Here is a 22,200-nt window from a genome sequence, read left to right on the forward strand (position 1 = left end):
TTTCATTTTAAGAAACAACTTGTACTCCCTATACCACATATATTAATAGGCATAGACCTAATCTGTGTAAGCACAGGCTAAGTTTTTAACCCTTATCCAGCCCAGTTATATGTTACCATTTTTCTGTTGTCAGTTCATGAAGCTTTCATTAAAATGTCAATCATTCACATATCTGACAAAGCCTGAGAAAGGAGGGGAATTCACCAAACTGAGTTTTGGAGAAAATCTGTAGTTATTGTAGTCATGGTAGTCACTGCCCTGGAATAAATTGGGCATTTATTTTTGTTTTATTAATCAAAGCCAATTTGAGAAGTTAGGTCCACAAAAGCCAGTCAATTATTTGCAATCGTTTAACATGTGCAAACCCTCTGTGGCAACTGAGAGGGAATGCAATCAACAGTTCTGGTACTTGAAAACAAAGAATTCTAGAAAGTAACTTCTGCCTTTACATATCCATCTAAGTAGAAGTACAGACAGCAGAAGTTACCAGTGCCCCACACATTCTAAACTAAGAGTTTACACAGGTATGTATTCATCCATATAATTTTCCTTGTGTTACTGAAAATCAGCATGGAATCTGGTGGCAGATTTCACAAATAGTTGTAAAATTCAAGAAATCTGGGGGGATTTTCATTTCTTTTGTACCATAGAATTTCATCTCACCTCCATCATTTCCACTGAATCAGTTGGGAGTACAGAAATCAACTATACAAATATTAATTTCATAAAATACTAATCATTGTTTCTGGGCATAGTTGTGCAGTTTTACTGTACAAAAGAAATCATAATTCATCTGCATCATGGGTAAAAGCTAGAATTACCATCTCCAGGAACTAAACGCAAAAAGTTCCGCAGGTGTCTGGTACACTGAGACACAGCTCTTATAGCATTCATCTCATGTCAAAAATAATGATGTCACATAAACTTCAGAAACACTGAAAATACACTTCAGAAAATAGCTCTCCAGATGATTCATATTTCCTCATATTTCTTTTTGGTCCTTCCACAGAGCTAAGTTCTACTAATTACTGACTTTCTTGGATTAGCTTGCATGAAGATTTTTCAAAACTTAACTCTTACTACATTTCAAACCTGCATATCTTCTCCAGGGATGACTTATTAGTGCAATATTTTAAACATGAATGTTTTATCTTTCTGAAATTGCCTACTTCATAGAAACAGGTAATCATTTCCAATAGCAGAAACCTAGGCTTTCACTGATAGGTTTTGTAACGGAATATTCTGTCATGAGAGTGCTATGTGTTGTTTCATTTTCAAAAAGGACCAAAAGCATAACCAGATTGAGAGATCTACTAGAAACTCATTATTATTTTTCTTTCTCAAAAAGCATTTATTGCAGTGGTAGTTTAGCATTCAGTTACCCAACAATTCTATTTTTGTGAGGAAATGGTCCTGCAATACACTTCTGTAATGTGCCAGCACCAGTCATCAGTGCAACTCCAAGCTCAATAGCAGATTCATCACAAGCAAGGGTTAAATAGTTGTATTAACACCAAGTATGTAATAAAACTACTTAGTAAGTCCTCAAACTCAGAAGTAGTCATAATATGACAAAGAGAGATAGCAAATAAGGTGATACATAAAGAATTATAAGCATCTCTGTTAAGCGTAGGGTAGCGCTGGCAGACTAAAGAAAGATTTACAGGAGAACAGACATAATCCTATGAAAATGCTTGAGTTTAGATATGAACTTTTATAAGTGCTTGAAATCAATGGGTTCTTGCTGATTTACAAAGCAATGGCAGCTGCTATGCTGTATACCAAGTCAATGAAGTTCCAAGGAATATCAGTGAAGTTCAAAGTTTTAATTCAGGGCATGTTTGTTTGACTGACAAGAGCTTTAGATAGTTTCTGGATTTCTTTTTATGGCATCAAAAACAGTTGGACATAATCTTTGGAATATCTATTAGTGTTTATCCAATTTTATTCTCCTCCTGTAATTTTACAGTCCGTATAAAGGAGATAAAATACCCCCAATTTTCCATTCCCTCAAAACAAAGCTTTTCCAAATTGTCTCTTGCTGTGCTTCAAATCTATTGAAATGATTTGTGAGGTAACTTTGAAGCAGGGAGAAAATGTGCCTCAGCACTAAGTTGTTGTTACTTGCAGTAAAGTAAATCAACTCTGAAACTAAATATTTGAAAATAAACCCTCAACAGAACCAAGAGCCTGGGTAATATAATAGAAAGGCAAATACTCTACAACAGCCCATTAAAGAGGTTTAAAAGTTTGTTTCATTTTAATGTTTTGGAAAGCTGCTAGTATATGTCCAACCAAGTTTTGCTTGCATGTATATGAAGCTGATGAAGGTTAAACTTTCAGTGTATGAACACTCAGGGAACTGCTGGTTGCTTGGAAACCTCATGTATAGGTTCCATCAGGCTCTAAAAATCTGTATTATATGAGCAGACTTAATTTATTGTATTTAAAAAAAAATCAACTTAATAGCAAGAAAAGAATGAAAGCCAGAAACTACAGTGTGTCGTTAAAACCCAGATTAAAGATGTTTGCTCAAAATGGTATCACTAGTTCTATGGTAAAAGAAAAGCTAAGAAATGAACACATCTTCTATTCAGTGATGTATGGAGTGAACTATAGATCACAGCTGCAATTTTTTAATAAGTGAATAGTTACGTGCTGAATGTGGTGAGCTGTCTACATGGTATATATAAAAAAAAAGAACACTTCATGGAAATCCCAATATTCACATTTGTATTGAGAGTTTTGGTGGAACCAGAAGTCGGATTACAAAACCAGAAGCACATTTTTAGCTGTAAAATCACAACTTTTGCCACTGACTACACTGTGGGTGGAAAGAGTTGTAATAAATAGCACAGAATGTTCCAAAAGCTGGTAGAGACAAAAAATGTCAGGTTTGTTTGGGGCTTTTTTTATCCTGCTTGGACTAAGCATTGAAGGCACAGACAAAAACATGAGCAAAATGCAGCTGATTCAGATAAAAGTGGATTTCAACTCCAAACAATGCAATAGGGTTTGAAATGTTTTATCCACATTAATTCATTACTCTGAAGTAAAGGCAGTTTCCCTGGAAAAGAGTTTTCAGAGCACCATAAGTAACTCCATGCTGAGAAAGAGGGAGAGACATCGCCAGTTGTCCTGCATCAGCACTTCCACACGTACAGGAAGCCAAGTCTTCAATATTTGGAAGTTATCTACAGCTCTAGGACTCTGTCACTCCCATTTTCATTACATGATAGCATTGTCTTAGATGCCCAAGTCTCTTCAAAGAGCCTCAGAACTAAATTCATCAGTGATTGTCTCAGAGACTTACGTAAACCGACAATATATAATGCCCTATGCTGCAATAAGAGTGATTAAAAAATAGAATTGTATATACATATAAATCATATACAAATATAAATAAAAACTCTATTAATGAGATGAAATTTGGATTATGTATTGCTGCCTTCACAATGTAGTTGTGTTTCTAAAGAAACTGTAACTAGAAGATGAGAAGATTTACGGAAAACCTGACCTTTCAGTTGAAAAAAATACAGTGGATTATTTTAGAAACTATTTAACCAGTGTTTGCTACACTTGGCCTTTTATCTGTTCCACAGCATAAGCTCTGACACTCTAACAAACTCTTTCTTTCTCTCACTGCTGGCCAGTTCAAAGTGTGCATTTTCCAGCGACTCTGTAATTCTGTTTTGGACTGATGTCATGGCTGCCACTCCACCAGACCCGTTAAAAATATAAAACATAGACATCTAGAACTTAAGCTGTTATACAAACCAGAAATATGTGATTGCAGAAGCCAGCTACACCTCTTTATAAATCGGGTTTTTTATACAGCATCTGTGTTACTGAGAAATGCTGTGAATTCTTAACAACTAAAGTACACACAGTTTAAGAGCTTTTAAACTTTGGAAAAAAAAACCCACTGTGCAGTGTTAGAAGAATACCAGAATCCCCCAAAACTTCCTCTGATTGCAACTGTAGCCATAAAAATATAATAAACTGATGCAACTGTAATAGTTTGCAAAAGCACTATCCTAGTGACATTCTCTCAAATAGTTCTGTAGACTGAGATTAAAGTGACAAGGCTGCTGCTTGAAAAAGCAGCTTAATAAGTCATCAAACTAGAACTAAAATACAAAAGAAAAGAAATTTCCTCCAAAATGGAATCTCTTCCAGAATGCTGCACAAAAAGGGGAAGAAAGATTAAAAGCTTTTAAAAACTGTACTTGATGATGCTGGTCAGAAGACAAATTGCCAAAAATCCATTTTCATGCACAAAACACTCATTTCATAGCATACACATATTTGAGAAGAGATAGGCAGAAATAACTCAAAGGCATGCTTTGGCAAATGCTTAATGAATATGCTTCCTTTCTTCTTAACATATGAAAATATGCCATAGATATGACGTTCTGGACTTTGTCATAGCAAGGCCAGTAACAGACAGATACAGAAGAGCTTTAGTTTAGATTTAGGTATCAGTAGATTAGTAGAGTTTCTGAACAAGAAGATTGTATGTGTGGTACTAAAACTGTCAGCAAAAACATTTATTAAGGACATTCCTGTCAATGATCCTGCCCAAATATACACGGGGCTACACCAGTGTACTTTGAACTCAGGTGATGATAGCTAATTCAAGTAGCTATAATAATGGAAAAGTCAGCAGGATTAACTGTTTATCTTAGGTTAACTAGTTTTCCTCAGAATGCAGAGTATGTCAGCTCAAGAGAAAGCAAATGCCATGTTAAAAAAAATTAGACCATTCACCACTGATCCACTGAGGCATTAGCAGATGCTGATAGAGAACAACAAATTCTCAAGTCTCACAGTGAAAAGCTGCCTCAGTCAAAGATAGAAAATGCATCAGTAGATCACATTTTCATGGTTAGGTAGTGGCTAGTAACAATGATAATTTACATTTTCATTACAGAAATATTCCATGGTCTTATTAACTAATTCAACATATTATATCTGGGACAGCTGGACATGGAACAGCACAGGACAGCTGACAAGTCAGAACAGTTAGTTAAATACATTGATCAACAAATTTTAACCAGCAATCAAAAGGAATAGAGATCTTGAGTAAAACAAAAAAAGTCTATCTGTAAGTCAATTTTCTGACAAAAGGTTTTTCAGAAGAGGTTCAAAACATACTAGTACCAATTTACCTAGGAGTAGGAGCTTGCCGTACACTTTCTCTTCCCACCCTCCTCAAACATGTTAGGTAAAAACTATTCTCAAAACAGTAATGAAAATATTTCTTCCACTACAGCCACTTACTGAAACAATCCCATTTAAATTACCGCAAAGATGTGTACAACAGCAGTTGAGTAGTCAGAAGATATCCTAGACAGCAAAAGTGAAGATACTAGCAAGCACAGATGATTTGCTACCTCTAGTTTTATCTATCTTTGAGAAGAGATGGACTAGAATAGTTTCTTAGATGCCCTGCCAAGAAGGACTTGGGGGAGTTGGTTGATGAGAAGATTGATGTGAGCTGGCAGTGGGTGCTCACAGACCAGAAGGCAATGTACAGATTAGTTTTGTTTCCAATTTTCCTCCTGAGTATGCTTATTCTAGCAATACTGCTGTTGTTCTGCAGGTGTAAGTCTGGTTTAGAGGATTCCAGTTATTCCTTTTACTGCATTACCTCTAGTATCAAACCGATTCATACTTCACAATTTACAATGCTAACTGCTGCGTAGTGCAATGAAGTCAAGGGCTACATGAGGAGGGTCAACAAACTCAGAATTTGGAAGAAAAGTGTCACTTGGTATGGCATTATGTTAAGTGCTTGAAAGACACTGGTTTTGCCCTGTCCAGTATAGGAAGTTATTCTGTATGTGTCTGGGTTTTGCAAAACAAGCAGAAATCTTTGTTTTCTAAAAATATTCTAATGTTTACGCTGATTTTCAATTAAGACCTCAGAAAAAAATAGACAACTATCAAATCCCTCCCCTACTGTTACAGTTGCTAGTACAAACGCCTATTTTGTCGTACAACTGAAACATCAGGACACCTCCTTAAGTAGGAACACAAGCTTTCTCTTTCCCCTATTAAAGCCCATATATTAGTTTTTGTTAATAATGTGAAACAGATTTGCCTGGCTGGTCCAAAAACATAATGGAATATTTTTTCTGCTATACCTAGAAAAAAAGTTATTCCTGTTCAGCAGATGAATTATGACTTTGTTTGCCTCTGAAGAATTAGCTTTGAAATGGGTTCAGGCAACACCTTAAAAATAACAAGGGCTGGATATTTCTTTTACTTTCTGGGAGGGTCAGTTCCACTAGACATCATCCTGAATAAACACTGGAAACAGAGTCGGGCTTTAACATGCTCAAAATAACTAAAGCTAAAATATTAAAGAAAAGTTTACATGCCCAAGTAATCTGTATGTAGTAGTTTTACCACTTAGAGAAGGTGGGATACATAATGACTTATGTAGGTAAGAAATAATTTTACAGAATACATGTTGTTAAAGTATATACATTAACTAGTGTAGCTGTAGGGTCTCAAAGTATGTTCATGTCAAAATGTTACCTGCAAGTTAAACATAGCAGTCTGACACTTCTTTTTTCAATCCACAAACAGTTCATTATCATTCACAGAATAGCAAAATGAACACAACAGGATCACAACCACAGGATTACTAACTACTGAACACCATTCTTGTTAACAGCTACTGCATCTTTTTCAACTCAGAAGGACTTAATGTAGAAAATGCAGAGTAACACACACCTAAAAGGAACTAGTTTATTTAGGATTCGAAACAGGCTTTGCCCTTTTCCTACATAAACGCCATATACTTTAAAGTTCAAATATTTTGGGACTTACGTCTCACTGCAGGACAGGAAGTGATATACTTCTCCAAGCAAAATGTTTTGTCTTGGAAAAGTAATCTTTCTGAGTCTCAGCTGCACTCCTAAAGGCTGAATGGAAATGTGCACAACTCAGGAGTCTCCAAAGACTGGCTGGTGCTTCAGATTTTAGCATATTTTTACTTTCCTTAAATATCTGTAGTCTCAAGACTCTTGACTTCACAGTGCCTATATACTCCCAACGAATTTGCTAAAATTGAGAACACTGTTGTGTAGAGAGGAATAAAATTATTTCATTCAGGATTTATGGAAAACTGTCTTGAAGACCTCTTGCTTGAGCAGTTAGTAATTAGTATTTTCTTTCCTTTAAAAAATATGATGTCACATTCTGGAAAGTGAATCTTGAGTTTGCCAGGGAACAAGCTTAAAAGAAAAGCTAAGCCTTTAGGCAAAGGGCAAGTTATTCCCAACATTCTCCTTACTTATGGTAAGGTGTTCTGGAACTAAAGAACACAGCTAAAAATTAGTTGAAGGATACAGTTATTTTCATGAAAGGGATGTAAGAGACTAAGTAGTTCATTCAAAATGAAAATGTCACTATTTTTTTTCCAATAAATGGATGAAGATAAATCTTGCTTAACAGTTGAGTATGACTTGGGCAGAAGCCACTCCTCTTTTCTGCACCAAAGCATCTTCCCGAGTGTGGGGAAGATGACTTAGGGGTTGACTTCATGCAACCTCATTCAATCAGGGCTGTCCCCTGAATCCAAAACCAGGAGCTGATAAAAAGAAAGAGGAATGGATTTTGAAACCATGTAAACAGATAAAGGTGGACTAAACTAACAGGGAAGTACACAATGTGATGCAGGTTCCCTACTATATATCACAGGTTCACTCTCAAAAGCTCCAACACCCTAGCACCTCCTATGGTGACTATTTATTAAGCAGCTATCAGTAACTACATAGTGTATGTAACTACATATATCCTACTGCTTTGCATAAATTATAACTTCTTCACACATCAAGAGTTAATTTATTAAACACCATTTTGTAACGTACGGTACTCGACAGTTAGCTCAGTGGAAAAAATGATAAAATTGTTCCTCTGCCTGCTTCTCCCTCTGCCAGACTGCTGGGCAGCTGCCAAGCAGGAGTATAAAGCAGTCGCACTTGTTGATCATATTCTACAGCTGTAAGGATCACAGAGACTGTCTCAAAGAAAGCAGGAGGTGAGCGGAAACAAGGTCGCACACTCTTGACAGTTGCAGAGCAGTTAAACTAGCATCCATCCCTCTGAGGTTCCCTGCTCTGTACCTTTAGCAGTTTAAATGGGAATCAAGATTTCTAAGGCCAACCAAGAAAAAACAAACAAACAAAAAAAAAACACCCAAAGAGTACCCAGCACCTTCCTTTTCTCTTTCCATCTTCCTCATTTAGGCTTCTAACAAATTTAGACCTTAAAGACCTTTGAGGTTTGAGTTTCCCTTTTCTTTTGATTTTTTTTTTTCCTTTGCAAACAAGAAAAGACTTTTGCCAAGGTTTGGATGAACAGATCTTCCCTGTCAATACTGTTACCTGAGAGAATATGCCTTACCAACATCATGCCACTCTTAGTTTTAGTTTTACACAGGTTAAACTAAATGAATGCATTTAAACTGAGTAACTTGAGAGGGAAACATTACTTAAGAAAATGCAAGTATTACCTCATCCTCGCCAGACACATCCAGGGACCAGTTAGCTCTCTTGGCTACAGCCATACACAACTGTCCATCACAGTTACCTGATCTATCACTTCCAGCGTCTATAGACAATCACCATTTTCCCAGACTGTTCTCATATGCCTGTACCAATGATAATTTTATATCTCGTGATAGAAATATGCATTTTTGATGCATAGATACAGAATATCCTTCATGTCCTTTTCCTCATTAATCGTGATGCCAGTCCCTGCTGTCTGCAAATTTTGCAATATTCACTATAGGCATTACTAAACAACCTGTCTCTGCCTCCCTTTCTAGACCTATGTGCTGCAAGAGAATGCTTCAATTCTAATACTGTCTCTATGTCCTCCTCAGCTTTGGCGTGGTATGTGAGTACAGCCACATCGATCAAGTCAGCATAGTATGCTTCAGTTTTTATGAAAGTTGCTTTCAAAGAATAGAAGGGCCTCAAGTATCCCGTATAAAATGACATGTCAAATGTATCTGTTAAGACAGATATGCCATAAGACATTTAGTCCCAAAGCAAAAACAGGCCAAATCAGTTGTACATAAAAATGTAACTTAATACAAGGATGAGTTACACCTGAAATAATTTAAACTGAGTAGCAATTAACAATGCTCATCACATGCCACTTTAACATCAGAATTAAAGATGCAAATAAGTTTATTTATAGTTCAATCATCACACTCTACAACTTGTTTCACATGCTTAGTAGCCCACTTTTTAATGTAATTGCAAAGCCATTTTACAGATAAAATACAACTGCATTCTTTTTCCTCTGCATAATTCCCAGTCAAAACATTTCCAGCACTTCCATTCCTGTTGGAATAACATAATGAAAGTATCTGAAAACAGATGCTTTCTGTATTATCCTCAGAAAAAAAGGGCTGGTATCATCCCAGTCCACATGACATTGCCAGTGGCAAGGTCCTTTCCTAAAAAAGCACTACCACCAAATGCATTCTCAGGCAATTTCACTTTATGTAAGCTGCATAATTGACAGCCAATAAAGAAATAAAACTCTGTAAATCTCCTCCTGTTCTCTCATTCAGGATAAACAGTACCTACATCATAAGTAATTCATCATTTTGATGGAATTACAGCATGTGATTCTGTGATTTTTCAGTGCAAACTGAGAAGTTAGATGTTCATACTTTGTGTTGTAGTAAGACTGCTAACACAAAACCTCTAGGAGGGATACAAAGACCCTGATAGAAAGAAGTTTGTCTTTGCTGACAGGAACACGTTCATTTTGTTATCTGTGAAAGATCAGGCTGGCAATTTCCAATGCTTAGTTTAAAAGCTCTCTTTTTTTTCAGACCACATGTAACTTTAAGGCTAATGATGTGGGAGATAATATTGAAAGCTAGAATTCTGATCTCACCCATTCAGCACAGGCAGCTGGCTCTTTAACTGTCTCTCTCTTCTCAGAACTCTGGGCTAGTGATCATCCCTAAAAAAAAAGTCAAATGCAAGTAATTCCGTTTCATGACCTTCTAGCCCTTTATACTTTTGCTGATCCTCTGACCAGGGTACAAACTGCTTCTTGGTGTACTTGAGATTCCATAAATATCTTTTCTGTATCTTGACCTTACTCTTCTCAGAACCTTTCACACAAGACACAAAGGGAAAAACATTTCTTATTGCTAAGTCTCGAAAATTTCAACATTGGGCCTGCCTTTTCAGACTACTATAGTTCACAAGATCCAGCTTTGAACATTTGTCTTTCTCCCTTCCTAGAGCCCCACCTTTCCCCCATCCACAAATGGATCTGTTCAGGAATCTTCTAAGAATTCCTGGTGTGCTTAATGAGTCAGAAAGCTGTAACATCACATTGAGATTTGTTCCCTCACTTAAACGCTGTGTTCACCTATTGCCTTTTCAATAATGTCACAAATAAAAATTGTTGATACTTCTGTCTGCACATTACCTTGCTTTGCCGTCTTGATTCCCCCCACTATTTTTACACATTGCTTCTTTTGCTGCTGGAAGACTCAGCTCTCCTCTAGCTTCCAAAGCCACGGGGAGTCAACAAACTAATCTATTCAACAAAATTTTCTTCTTGTCCTTGAGAAGAGGACGTTCTTTTTCATCCTTCTATACCTAATGTTAACATGCCTCTTAGGAATCTAGCATTATTAACTACCTTTAAAGGAAATGCTTGATAGATATCAAAAGTTATTTTTTAGCTTGAGGTTTTTAAAAATGATATTCAAGCTTCAGTGATTTTTTTTTTTTTAAGATCATTCCATTTTAGTTTCATGTGACTATGTTTTTGTCATCTGGACATCCTCGGTCAAAGCAGGCTCTGTACTGGAAGCCTATGTAATCCAAAGTGTGACAAAGTATAAAACTCATTTATTTCCTTTGGACTTCCAAGGCAGCAAACAGACTAGTTTGCAATTTAATTTAAGATGGTATGTTTAAGAGCGAAATATTTTTGCTGATTTTAGTCCATGCCAAACAGAGGTGGTTTTTTACATATTTATCCCATTTTATTTTGGCTTATGTTCCAGTTTCTTCCACACACCTATAAGTCAATAACAACTCATCCTACACACACTCATAACATACTTACCATCACAACACAGAGGACAAGAGGGTGAGAAATTTTTCTTATGGTATCGAAACAGGTACCTTAAAAAGGGAACAAGAAGAAGTATCCAACCAATCAGTTTTTGCCAGATACCTACTTACCACACTCAACTAGCAAGGTCTGCTAGTGTGATGGAAACAAAAATGCTTCTTGTTATAGCATTAGAAAAAAGTAAAACTCAGAACTTATCTTTCATCAGTTCACATTCAATCAGCTTAAAGCAACAGGAAATACAAAGAAATTGCAATACTGCCCATGGAAACAGTTTAGAAAGAGAGTAGTAGTACAATTCTTTTGCTTGTGGGCTCTTTGCAATAAACAGCAGTATCCAAGTAAAAGTAAACTGCATGAAATTTCACTCAAATCATTTAATATGGCATTCCATTACACTATTTGATGGGGGGGGGGCAGAAGCACGCTCATTCAAATAAAACGAAGTGTAAGCAAATTTCAACATTTGCCATAATGCTGACTGAAGCCTGGTTTTCTAGATTTGTACAGGAAACCTTTGTTGTATTTGGCAGCCACTCTGTTGTAGAGCTCTCAGGATTTTTTTGTCTACAGACATAATTGCTCAACAGAAGAAGAAAATGTAGCCAAAAAAAAGTCAATTGCAGATATCTCTGCTATTTTACTTTGAAAACTTAAGATTACTCTGAATATTTCAAAAGCTCTGGGACAAAATTATTTAACTCTGCAAACTAAATCTCAGTCCTGTTCCTCAGACCTGATAGTTATTTAAGGGCACAGATTCCACAGAAGCCGTTGTGTGGCTAACAAAACATTTTGTACAGAAAATGAGCACTTCTCAAACTCTACCTTTCCAGCCAAGTACTTTAGTTCCTCCTATATCATCATGTAAGAGACTAAACATTTCTGATTCCTTTTTCTCCTTCACGCAGAAGTGGCTGGAAACACTGCAGTAACCACACACCTACTCTCTGGGGGAAGGGAGGGCCTCAAATTGCTCAGGAGCTAGTCTGCTGGCTTACCAAAGAGATTTTAATGGCTCTGGCAGGAGCTCTGTCTGGCCTTTCACAGCCAGTAACCATGAGTTTTCCTAAATTATGGCAGCTGCAAGTCTTAGGGAAGAGTTGACAAAAAATATTTATCCACAAATGTCAAATAGAATCTTATTGAATGACCTTAGAAAAAGGAAATAGCAGCATGATATGCCAATATAGCTGATAAAAAGTAGGCACAAGGCAGAATCTCAAGGTAATTAAAGGACTTTAGCTACCTAGACACCTAATAAGGCAGGAAATCATCAGGACACACCATCTGCTAGTTTGTGGAATGTGCTGGGGACACTCTTCTTCAGACAAAGGAAATTGCTAGGGAGTGCCAGTTAGTTCACCTCTGATATTGATCCTACTTTAGAAACTGGCTACCACTGGCCTGGACAGGCACACTCTCTGCTTGGTTAAAAACTGGCTGGATGGCTGGGACCAAACAGTGGTGGTAAAAGGAGTTAAATCCAGCTGGAGGCCGTTCACAAATGGTGTTTCCAGGGCTTGGTGCTGGGTCCAGTCCAGTTCAGTATCTTTGTCAGTAACCTGGATGAGGGGATCAAGTGCACCTTTAGCAAGTTTGTGGATGACACTAGACTGCGAGGAAGTGTCAATCTGTTGGAGGGTAGGGAGGCTCTACAGAGGAGTCTGAACAGGCTGGATTGATGGCCTGAGGCCAATGAGATGCAGTTTAACAAGGCAGACTGCAGAGTCCTGCACCTGGGACACAAAACCCCCATGCACTGGTACAGACTTGAGGAAGAGTGGCTGGAAAGCTGCCTGGAGGAGATGGACCTGGGGGTGTTGGTCGACAGCCGACTAAACATGAGTCAACAGTATGCCCAGGTGGCCAAGAAGGCCAATAGCATCTTGGTTTGTATCAGAAATCGCATGGCCAGCAGGACCAGGGAAGGTGTTTAAAAGGGGGGTAGATGAGGTGCTTAGGGGCATGATTTAGTAGTAGACAGGTACGGTTGGAGCTCATGATCTCTAAGGTCTTTTCCAACCTAATTATTCTATGATTCTATGATCCAGAAACTATTCCAAAATTTGAAGTTTGGAAGAAAACAAATTGGAAATGCAGAAATTTGGTATTCTAAGTAGGAAAGGTGCAGCAGTAGCACAGTAGCACAGACAACGGATTTCAGAAGAAAAAGCCTTTTTTTTAACTGTTTTTTTTCCCAGTTTTACTGCAGTTTACAAGCAGAGTAGCACTGAAGACAATACAAAACCTACTGTGGCTCTTCAAGTGAAACTGAACTTACCACAGGAGTTTATACGAATTACCTTCAAAGAGGGTGGAATAAAAGTTGAAGCAGTAAGGTCAAATTGAAGTCTGCCATGGAAACCATAGCAGTTTGAGGATGTGTTAGTTTACTCAGAGAAGGCCATGGATTCAATACATAATCAAGATAGAAGAATGCACTGAAGTATGGGGGGGGGGGGGGGGGGGAGCAGAAGGAGAAATGGAACTAGCACAAATAAGCAAATAATACCAATTAAAAATTTGAGATAAAGGATTTAGAGGAATGGATATCCCTGGAAGATTCACAGAAATAACACATATGCAAAAAACATGTAAAACTGAGGTGATTATTCATACAAGCAAGATGGTTTAGCCCAACAGATTACATATAATTTGGAACAGGAGGATGACTTAGTGTTCACGAACACCAAAGTATCCCAAATAAATACTCCTGTTCCACAGTGTGTTTTCTCTCACCTCCATTTAACTGAATTATAAATTGTATCAACTACCTGGTGAATTTCACCAGTTCAGTAACTCCTAAATGCGGGTTTCATTCTGGACCAGAATCATGGTTTCCAACAACCCCAGCTTCTTTCTGCAGAAAGACATTTCAAGGCTATCCTGGAATGAGCCCAGAAGTTCATGCAGGACTCACACAGGATCCTCCAATTAGACCTGCCATCATTTGAAGAAACCAAATATGCTGCTACTTCTGCCTGCAGAAATATCGCACTACCTTTGTTAGGCTCATTGGCAGAATATCTTCTTTCTCAGTCATGAAATCAGCTGGAGTTAATTAAAATGAACTTTTTCCTCCGTCTCTGCCCTGCAAATACACAATGTGGACCAGGACCACACTGCCAGTGTAACACACAGTTTCTAGAAAAAGAATGTGCCAATAAAATTTATAAAACATTGGCAATGTGAATGATAGCAATAATTGCTAAAGGCAACAGGAATCTAAAGACAATCTTTGTTCAACCAGCTACGAAGTTCTAGTAAACTTTTGGAAAGGGTATGTAAAGTACGTAATGGATTAATATGTGCATTGCAGTTTATAAGATCCTTTAGTTAGAATTAGTGCCTAGGAACTAAGATTGTGAAAAGAGCAAGCATGAAGCAGTACAACTGAGCAACGTTGTCCAGGTTAGGCAGGACAGAATTTGGAGGGTGTCATGCCTAAACCACACTTCAAACATTCACACAGCCTGTTATTTGCACGTACGCTAGGAGTTATTCTACTTTTAACTTATGCTGGTCAGTAAAACAAACTTTAAAACAGAAAGCTATTCCATGATGACTGACTGTTGTTTCTAACAGCTAAAAAGCTCCAGTTCAGAATACATCATGGTTTGAGCTGGCTATGTAGTTTTTCTCCTGCTACTTAAAGCAGCAGCATTTACTCATAATAATAAATACATTGTGCATCAAAAGACATCACACAGCTCTGAAATAAACAGTAAGTTTCTCTCCCCTCCAATATCCTTCTCTCAGTAGAGATCATGGTAACAACCACTTGGCAACAAAACAGTTTTCCCTGCTATGAAACTCAATACAACGGTTCAAAAAACACACTCTGCAGCTGCTACAAGAGAAAAACCCAAACCTTACCAATAGGCATCTGGAATTGGCCCTGGGAAATAATTTGGGAAATGAACTTTACCTCAACTTGAATATACTTTTAAACTAGAGTCCTGTTGGCATCATTTATCTCAGAGGAGACCTGTAAATAGGAGAGGATACACACCTTTCAGCATGCATTAGCACATATGTGTTAAACAAAAGCCAAGTCATGAAAGAAACATCAGTGCATAATGCGGGAAGAAAGCAGAGGATACATTTCCCTTCTGAAAAATAGAAAAAAAAGAGGAAACCTACTGATTGCAATATCAGAAGAGGGGAAGTGGCTCAGGACATGAACCATTATATTACGTTACTTGGGACAGGCCACAAACTAGTTCTGAAGCATCACTCCCACTGATTTTATCTATGAACCACTCTCAGATGTTCTCTACCATTAAAGACAAACATCTCTCCTTAGGAATATTTTTTAAAGGTATTAATGAAAATACCTAGTCTATGCTTGCTTTCTGAAGTGCTTCTCAAAACGTAGCACAGAAAGTTAATCCTAGTGAACTAATGCAAAAAAAGGAGCATTTTTCTTCATGAGCTCTAAGATTTTACAATAAGACTTTTCAAAAAGACACTAAAAGCTGCACCAAGACCCTAGCCTCTTTGGCCTACTTCCTTCCACTCACTGGGCATGTAACCACTGCTGATCCCTACCCTTGCTGGTTTCAACAGGAACAGGATGGGATATAAAAAACTGAGTGATTATAAGTAGTAGGGAAGTAACACAAGTCAGATGAAAAGAGAACAGTAAAGCATACAATCTGTTGCTTTGTGGTTGGAAACTCAAAGAGCGGGAGAACACTGTTTACACTCAGTAATGCATAGTTACAGCTGGTTTGTATCAGAGAAAGGGCAGTGAATATTTGTTAGACTACAAGTACAGAGTTTCTAAAAGACTAAGAATCTCTTTTTAATCCAAAACCTTTTTGTAAATATTGCAGTACTTACCTCCCCTAGCTGCACAAATCTTTGCCTCCTTTGCTAGTGTCAAGAAAGAAAAATAATCTTCAAAGACTTTACAGAACAAGAAAGGTAAATAAACTCATTAGGCTCATTCGATCCCCACTCCTCTCAAACTGTACCCTTGCTTACTAGGAGCCACTATTTAAAGAGAACAAAACCTTGAAGTAAGATCTTCACACAAAATAATACATTCTCACAGTATGTCTGTCTTTTTATAGCAGATCCTCTGCACAGAACAGTTCCAGTTCCGAAAGAAGTTAGAGATGAGGGCTCTGTTTTGCTTAACAGGGTATCTTTGGAAAACTCAACATCTGTTTAGGAAGCTAGAGTTGCTCTGTTTTCATTTTTGTGATAAGAAAAAAATAGCTAGCATTAGCCAATGCCTGATCAATAAAGTAACCAAGTCATTTAGTGTGGTGGCTGATTCTGATAGACGTATTCTCATTTATTTCAGAGCTTCTTTTCATTACCACAATAGTGAAAAGATGCCAGAACATAAAACTAACATTGCATCTCTACATCCAGCTGGTAGTAAAAACAGTTATAGCAATGGGGTTTGACTGGCATTGCCATCCCAGAAGTGTACAGTACATAATATCAATTTTTCAGTGAGCAAAAATGAGCTATAAAATGCATGTGGATTAATGCCATGGCCCCACTCCCTCCATTGGGTCAATCTAGACAATACTCCTGGCACTTTACCAGCCACTTGGTTTCCGACTTGAAGCCCTAACTCTTCTGTGATAGCATTGGTATAAGGCACATCCAGATGGATAATATGCAGACAATGTACAGCTTTTAGAAACTGCCATATGGAACAATACATACATAGGACCACATAAATATCCCATACACAGGTGAAAAGGGCATTCACAACCTACATTACAAAAGCACAACTGTACTTCTATGCCATACCATGACCGTTCCAAAGGGAAAGGCATGATCCTGTGAATGGAAAAAAGGTCTTGGATCATGCACATCTGCACCACCATGAAGTAAACTTCTGCCGGCCTTTTATTCACAATTATTAATTTTAATCATTAATTTAGTTAATAATTAATAATACTAGTAATTTTTAAAGAAATAAAAACAGTTAACCATAGAGATTATTAACTACTAGAAATGGCCAGAAAACAGAGCCTTTTCCCTTTTTTCCTATTAAAAAAATCAAGAAATTCATTAAATGGGAAGGAATTTCAGTGAAATCCCGGCTGGCAAATTCTAACATTAATTCTACATTTTGTTTGCATGCAAGGCTTCTCACTGTGTTACTACCTCTCTCCTAGGTAAATGATATCTAGTTATCATAAAACATTGGTACCAAAAATTCCAATCAGCTCTATTGACAAACTAACTAGACTTCAAAAATTTGAGTGCTTACTTGCCAATATTTCCATGACGTTATAATCAAGAACTCTGTAGTATTAAACATTACTATAACCTTCAAAAGAGGACAGTACATTAAAAAATAACTATTTAAAGTTTAACAGAAAGTATACTAATTTGTTTCACCATTTATCAGAGACCAAAGCACACAAAGAGATTAATCTATTTAAAAGTCCAACTTTGCACTCATTATCAAACTTCAAATTTCCATTGATAAAGACTGCCTCTACTCCTTCTCATCATATGCTAACCTTGCCCCTCAATTTAGAGTTGTCTCAAAACAAAGCTTTTTTGAAAAAATTATTAGTTTAAATGATTTACATGTTGTAAATAAAAAAATACTAGCTAAATATTTTTATGATGTTTTGCACCAGGAGGTGCTGGTCCATTTTCAGTAATAAAAGTTCTCAGATTGTGTAAGGTATAATTTAAATGCCTGGTGGTGTGGCACTAAACAGGCCTTTCTGGACCATGTGCAGCCTGCTGGGCAAACACCCTGCACAGAAGAGATTCTCCCAGTCATAAACATCCTATCATAAAATTTTCTTACAAGAAAACCATCCTGTTGGTCATTTCCACAGCCAGAGAGAAGGGATGTTCGCACGAGAACTTCTTGCTGCATCCCCAGAGGCAGGGCAACAAGTGGGAGCTGCCACAGCTCCTCTGTTACACTGAGCTGGACAGGTTCATCCTGCAGCTGAGGGATTTGTGGAACAATCCTAGGCTGCTCTGGCAGCACAGCACTATGCAGCGGAAGGCTGGGCATCCTCCGGTGAGCCGTACCACGGGTCACTAACTCCTCCAGGTACCATGTTCTGCCAGCCATGATCACTGCTGCATATATTAACAGTTGTTGAGTATTTTCAATTTTCCTCATGTGTTTTCCTTTTAATGAGGCATTGATAGTCCTACGCAAGATGCTGTCACCTATTGAACCCTGCTCGGGAAGCAAGCAGAGTCACTATGGGCCAGTGCCTTCTCTCTGGCTGCAGCAGATGCAGCAGCAGAACATGGGCATGCTGCAGATGGCAAGACTCATTAGGAATAGGTATCTCCAAGGTACATTGCACTTCAAGCACATTTTCCTTTTCTGGAATGCTGGGCTTTACATACTGAGCTCTTCATGTTGCAGTTGTTCTTCCAGCACCCTCTAGTGCTCATGGCAGCTATGAATCATAATTGTAAAGGGACATGATCCCATTATGATCCAACCTTTCTCTCCAGGGTGGGATCTCCAAGCTTTACTAACTTGGAAAACAAACCTACCAATGTGCTCTACTGTAGGAGCTTCCCATAGCTGCATGCGTCCCTGTTGCATACTCAGTTGTAATCTCCATCACGTTAAATTTTCTTTCAGTAAATATAACGGCATCTTGGCTTGTATCAGAAACGGCATGGCCAGCAGGTCCAGGGAGGTGATTCTGCCCCTGTACTGGGTGCTGGTGAGACCGTACCTCAAATACTGTGTTCAGTGGATGTTGAGGCTCTGGAGCATGTCCAGAGAAGAGCAACAGAGCTGGTGAGGGGGCTGGAGAACAAGTCTTATGAGGAGTGGCTGAGGGAACTGGGGTTGCCTTGATTGAGAAGAGGAGGCTGAGGGGAGACCTTATTGCTCCCTACAGCTACCTGAAAGGAGGTTGTAGAGAGGAAGGTGCTGGTCTCTTCTCCCAAGTGACAGGGGACAAGGCAAGGGGGAATGGCCTCAAACTGCACCAGGGGAGGTTCAGGCTGAACATCAGGAAAAAATTTTTCACAGCAAGGGTCATCAGGTGCTGGCAGAGGCTGCCCAGGGAGGGGGTGGAGTCACCATCCCTGGAGGTGTTTAAAACGCGGGTAGACGAAGTGCTCAGGGACATGGTTTAGTGGCAGATAGGAGTGGTTGGGCTAGATGATCCTGGACGTCTTTTCCAACCTAGTGATTCTATGAATCTATGAATTTTATATAATGGAAAAGTACATTTAAACAAATATCTCAAAAAAACATAGAGAGCCCTCACTTCAGCCAAATGAGAACAGACATCAGGGTAGATTAGTTTTGCTCCTCACTCACTTGAATACCACAAACCAGATATTTTCAGTGTCTTGTGCTACCTCAAGCCCCCAAAATTGCTACAGGTAAGGTTTTGGTTCTTTATGCACCTGTGTATCAAGCTACATTTTTCTCCACTTAAAAATACAGGCTATGGCACTGAACTAAAAGGCTGAGTGCATTTAAAAGAACAAGAAAAAACTTTTTTTTTTTTAACCACACACAGGACTGCTAATAAATTTATGACAACCATTTTAATTGAATACAATACAAAAATCTCTTGGACTTTTTTAAAATAACAGTTGTTTCATGATGTGAGACCTGCCCATAAGTTGTATGCATAACCTTAAATTCATTAAGTATGAGACAAGGTTTTTATTATCAGATTTCTTTATTCATAACTTCATAGTAGAAAGACACTCAAATGGATAAAATATGTGTCAGCCAAGTTTAAATTTAAAAAAAGGGAGGGAATACAAAAGGAACATACAGCATTGGCTAGGAGGTAAATCATACTCTACTAGTGCAGAACAGCACAGTCACTGCTGGTAGCAGTGGGTGTCCCTGCTTCCTGTAGCACGAGTTAATTCCTATGTTCCTTCCCATCAGAACCCAATAACACATATACAATTAATGTGATTTCATTAGCAAATGAACATTTGGTAGTTATGATATACAGCTTTTTCCATCTGAAGGTACACTGTCTGTTTATTTGAAGTAATGCTATGCAAAGATATCAGTAATATCACTCCAAATATGGACAATTGCAATGACTTGGATTGAGTCGCTGCAGTAGTCCTCACACTTACCCTCCTAGTTTGGGGTAGTCTTGCGTTCTACATAATTACAGAATCACAGAATCACCAGGTTGGAAAGGACCCACTGGATCATCGAGTCCAACCATTCCTAACACTCCCTAAACCATGTCTAAACAACCCCAGCTCTCTCAGCCGCTCCTCGTAAGACTTGTTCTCCAGCCCCTTCACCAGCTTTGTTGCTCTTCTCTGGACACGCTCCAGAGCCTCAACATCATTGTGGTGAGGGGTCCAGAACTGAACACAGTATTCGAGAGGCGGTCTCACCAGTGCCAATACAGAGGGAGAATAACCTCCCTGGACCTGCTGGTGACCCCATTTCTAATACAAGCCAAGATGCCATTGGCCTTCTTGGCCACCTGGGCACACTGCTGGCTCATGTTCAGTCGGCTGTCAACCAGCACCCCCAGGTCCTTCTCTTCCGTGCAGCTCTCCAGCCACTCTTCCCCCAGTCTGTAGCGCTGCATAGGGTTGTTGTGCCCCAAGTGCAGGACCCAGCACTTGGCCTTGTTAAACCTCATGCCATTGGTCTCGGCCCAGCGGTCCAGCTTGTCCAGATCCCTTTGCAGAGCCTCCCTACCCTCCAGCAGATCGACACTTCCTCCCAGCTTAGTGTCATCTGCAAACTTGCTGAGGGTGCACTCAATGCCTTCATCCAGGTCATTGATAAAGACATTGAACAGAGCTGGACTCAGTACTGAGCCCTGAGGAACTCCACTTGTGACTGGCCTCTAGCTGGAGTTAACTCCATTGACCACCACTCTCTGGGCCCTGCCATCCAACCAGTTTTCAACCCAGGAGAGTGTGCGCCTGTCCAGGCCAGAGGCTGACACATTCTGAAGCAGAATGCTGTGAGAAACTGTGTCAAAGGCTTTACTGAAGTCCAAGAAGACTACATCCACAGCCTTTCCCCCATCCAGTAGTCGAGTGATTTTGTCATAGAAGGTGATCAGGTTAGTTTGGCAAGATCTGCCCTTTATAAACCCATGTTGACTGGGCCTGATCACCCGGTTCTCTTGCATGTGCTTCATGACAGCACTCAAGATTACCTGTTCCATGACTTTCCCCGGCACTGAGGTGAGACTGACAGGCCTGTAGTTCCCTGGATCCTTTCTGCAACCCTTCTTGTAGATGGGCACAACATTAACCAGCCTCCAGTCTAGTGGAACTTCCCCAGTCAGCCAGGACCGCTGGAAGATGATGGATAGAGGTTTGGAAAGGACATCCGCCAGCTCCTTCAATACTCTTATCACTGACTTCATATAATGATAAAATTAAATGTGCATTGCAACAGTACATTAAAAACATACCTGAAGACGTAGAAGGTATTTGCCTTTCTCCTTCGTCAAGGAGAGAGTTAAACAGGCCAAGTTTCCAGGTTAAGCCTGGTTAAGGCTTGATGAGACTTAGTGTAGACTTGGACTAAAAAGGTAATAAGACTTTTTACCATCCACATAATTAATGTGGATTAAATTAAAGGGACTATCTTTTCCCAGAGGCCTGGCTTTATCTCCCATGACAGAACTCTGACTTTACTCAATATCTGTGGCTCAGAACTCATCATGTTGTCCCACAGAGAAAAAGCATCAGAGTGCATCTGTCTTCACTTTCTAGAATACTCACTGGAACGACAGCTGTTAAGCCCAACAACTGTAATCAGGCAGAACTTGTAAATTCTGCTCTTGGCTCCAGAAAGCACATACTCTTTAATTATTACAGCATTTGAGATTAGGAGCCAGGTTTCTGGATGCTCCAATGTTTCAATCCTCCAATGTGCGTGCTACTTTCCACATAGGGTCCTCGCTTAACCTCCAAACTAGGACTAAATCAGCAATTGCAAAGGCATACAGTGATAGGACGAGAGGGAATGGATATAAATCGGAGAGGGGCAGATTTAGACTGATGAGCAAAAGCAGACAAGGGGGGCTGGGAGTGTTTGTTAGAGCTTGGCGTTGTTCGCCTTGAAGACCTTGG

This window comes from Cuculus canorus, chromosome 6 (genome assembly GCF_017976375.1).
Source record: "Cuculus canorus isolate bCucCan1 chromosome 6, bCucCan1.pri, whole genome shotgun sequence".
NCBI classification, from domain to species: Eukaryota; Metazoa; Chordata; class Aves; order Cuculiformes; family Cuculidae; genus Cuculus; species Cuculus canorus.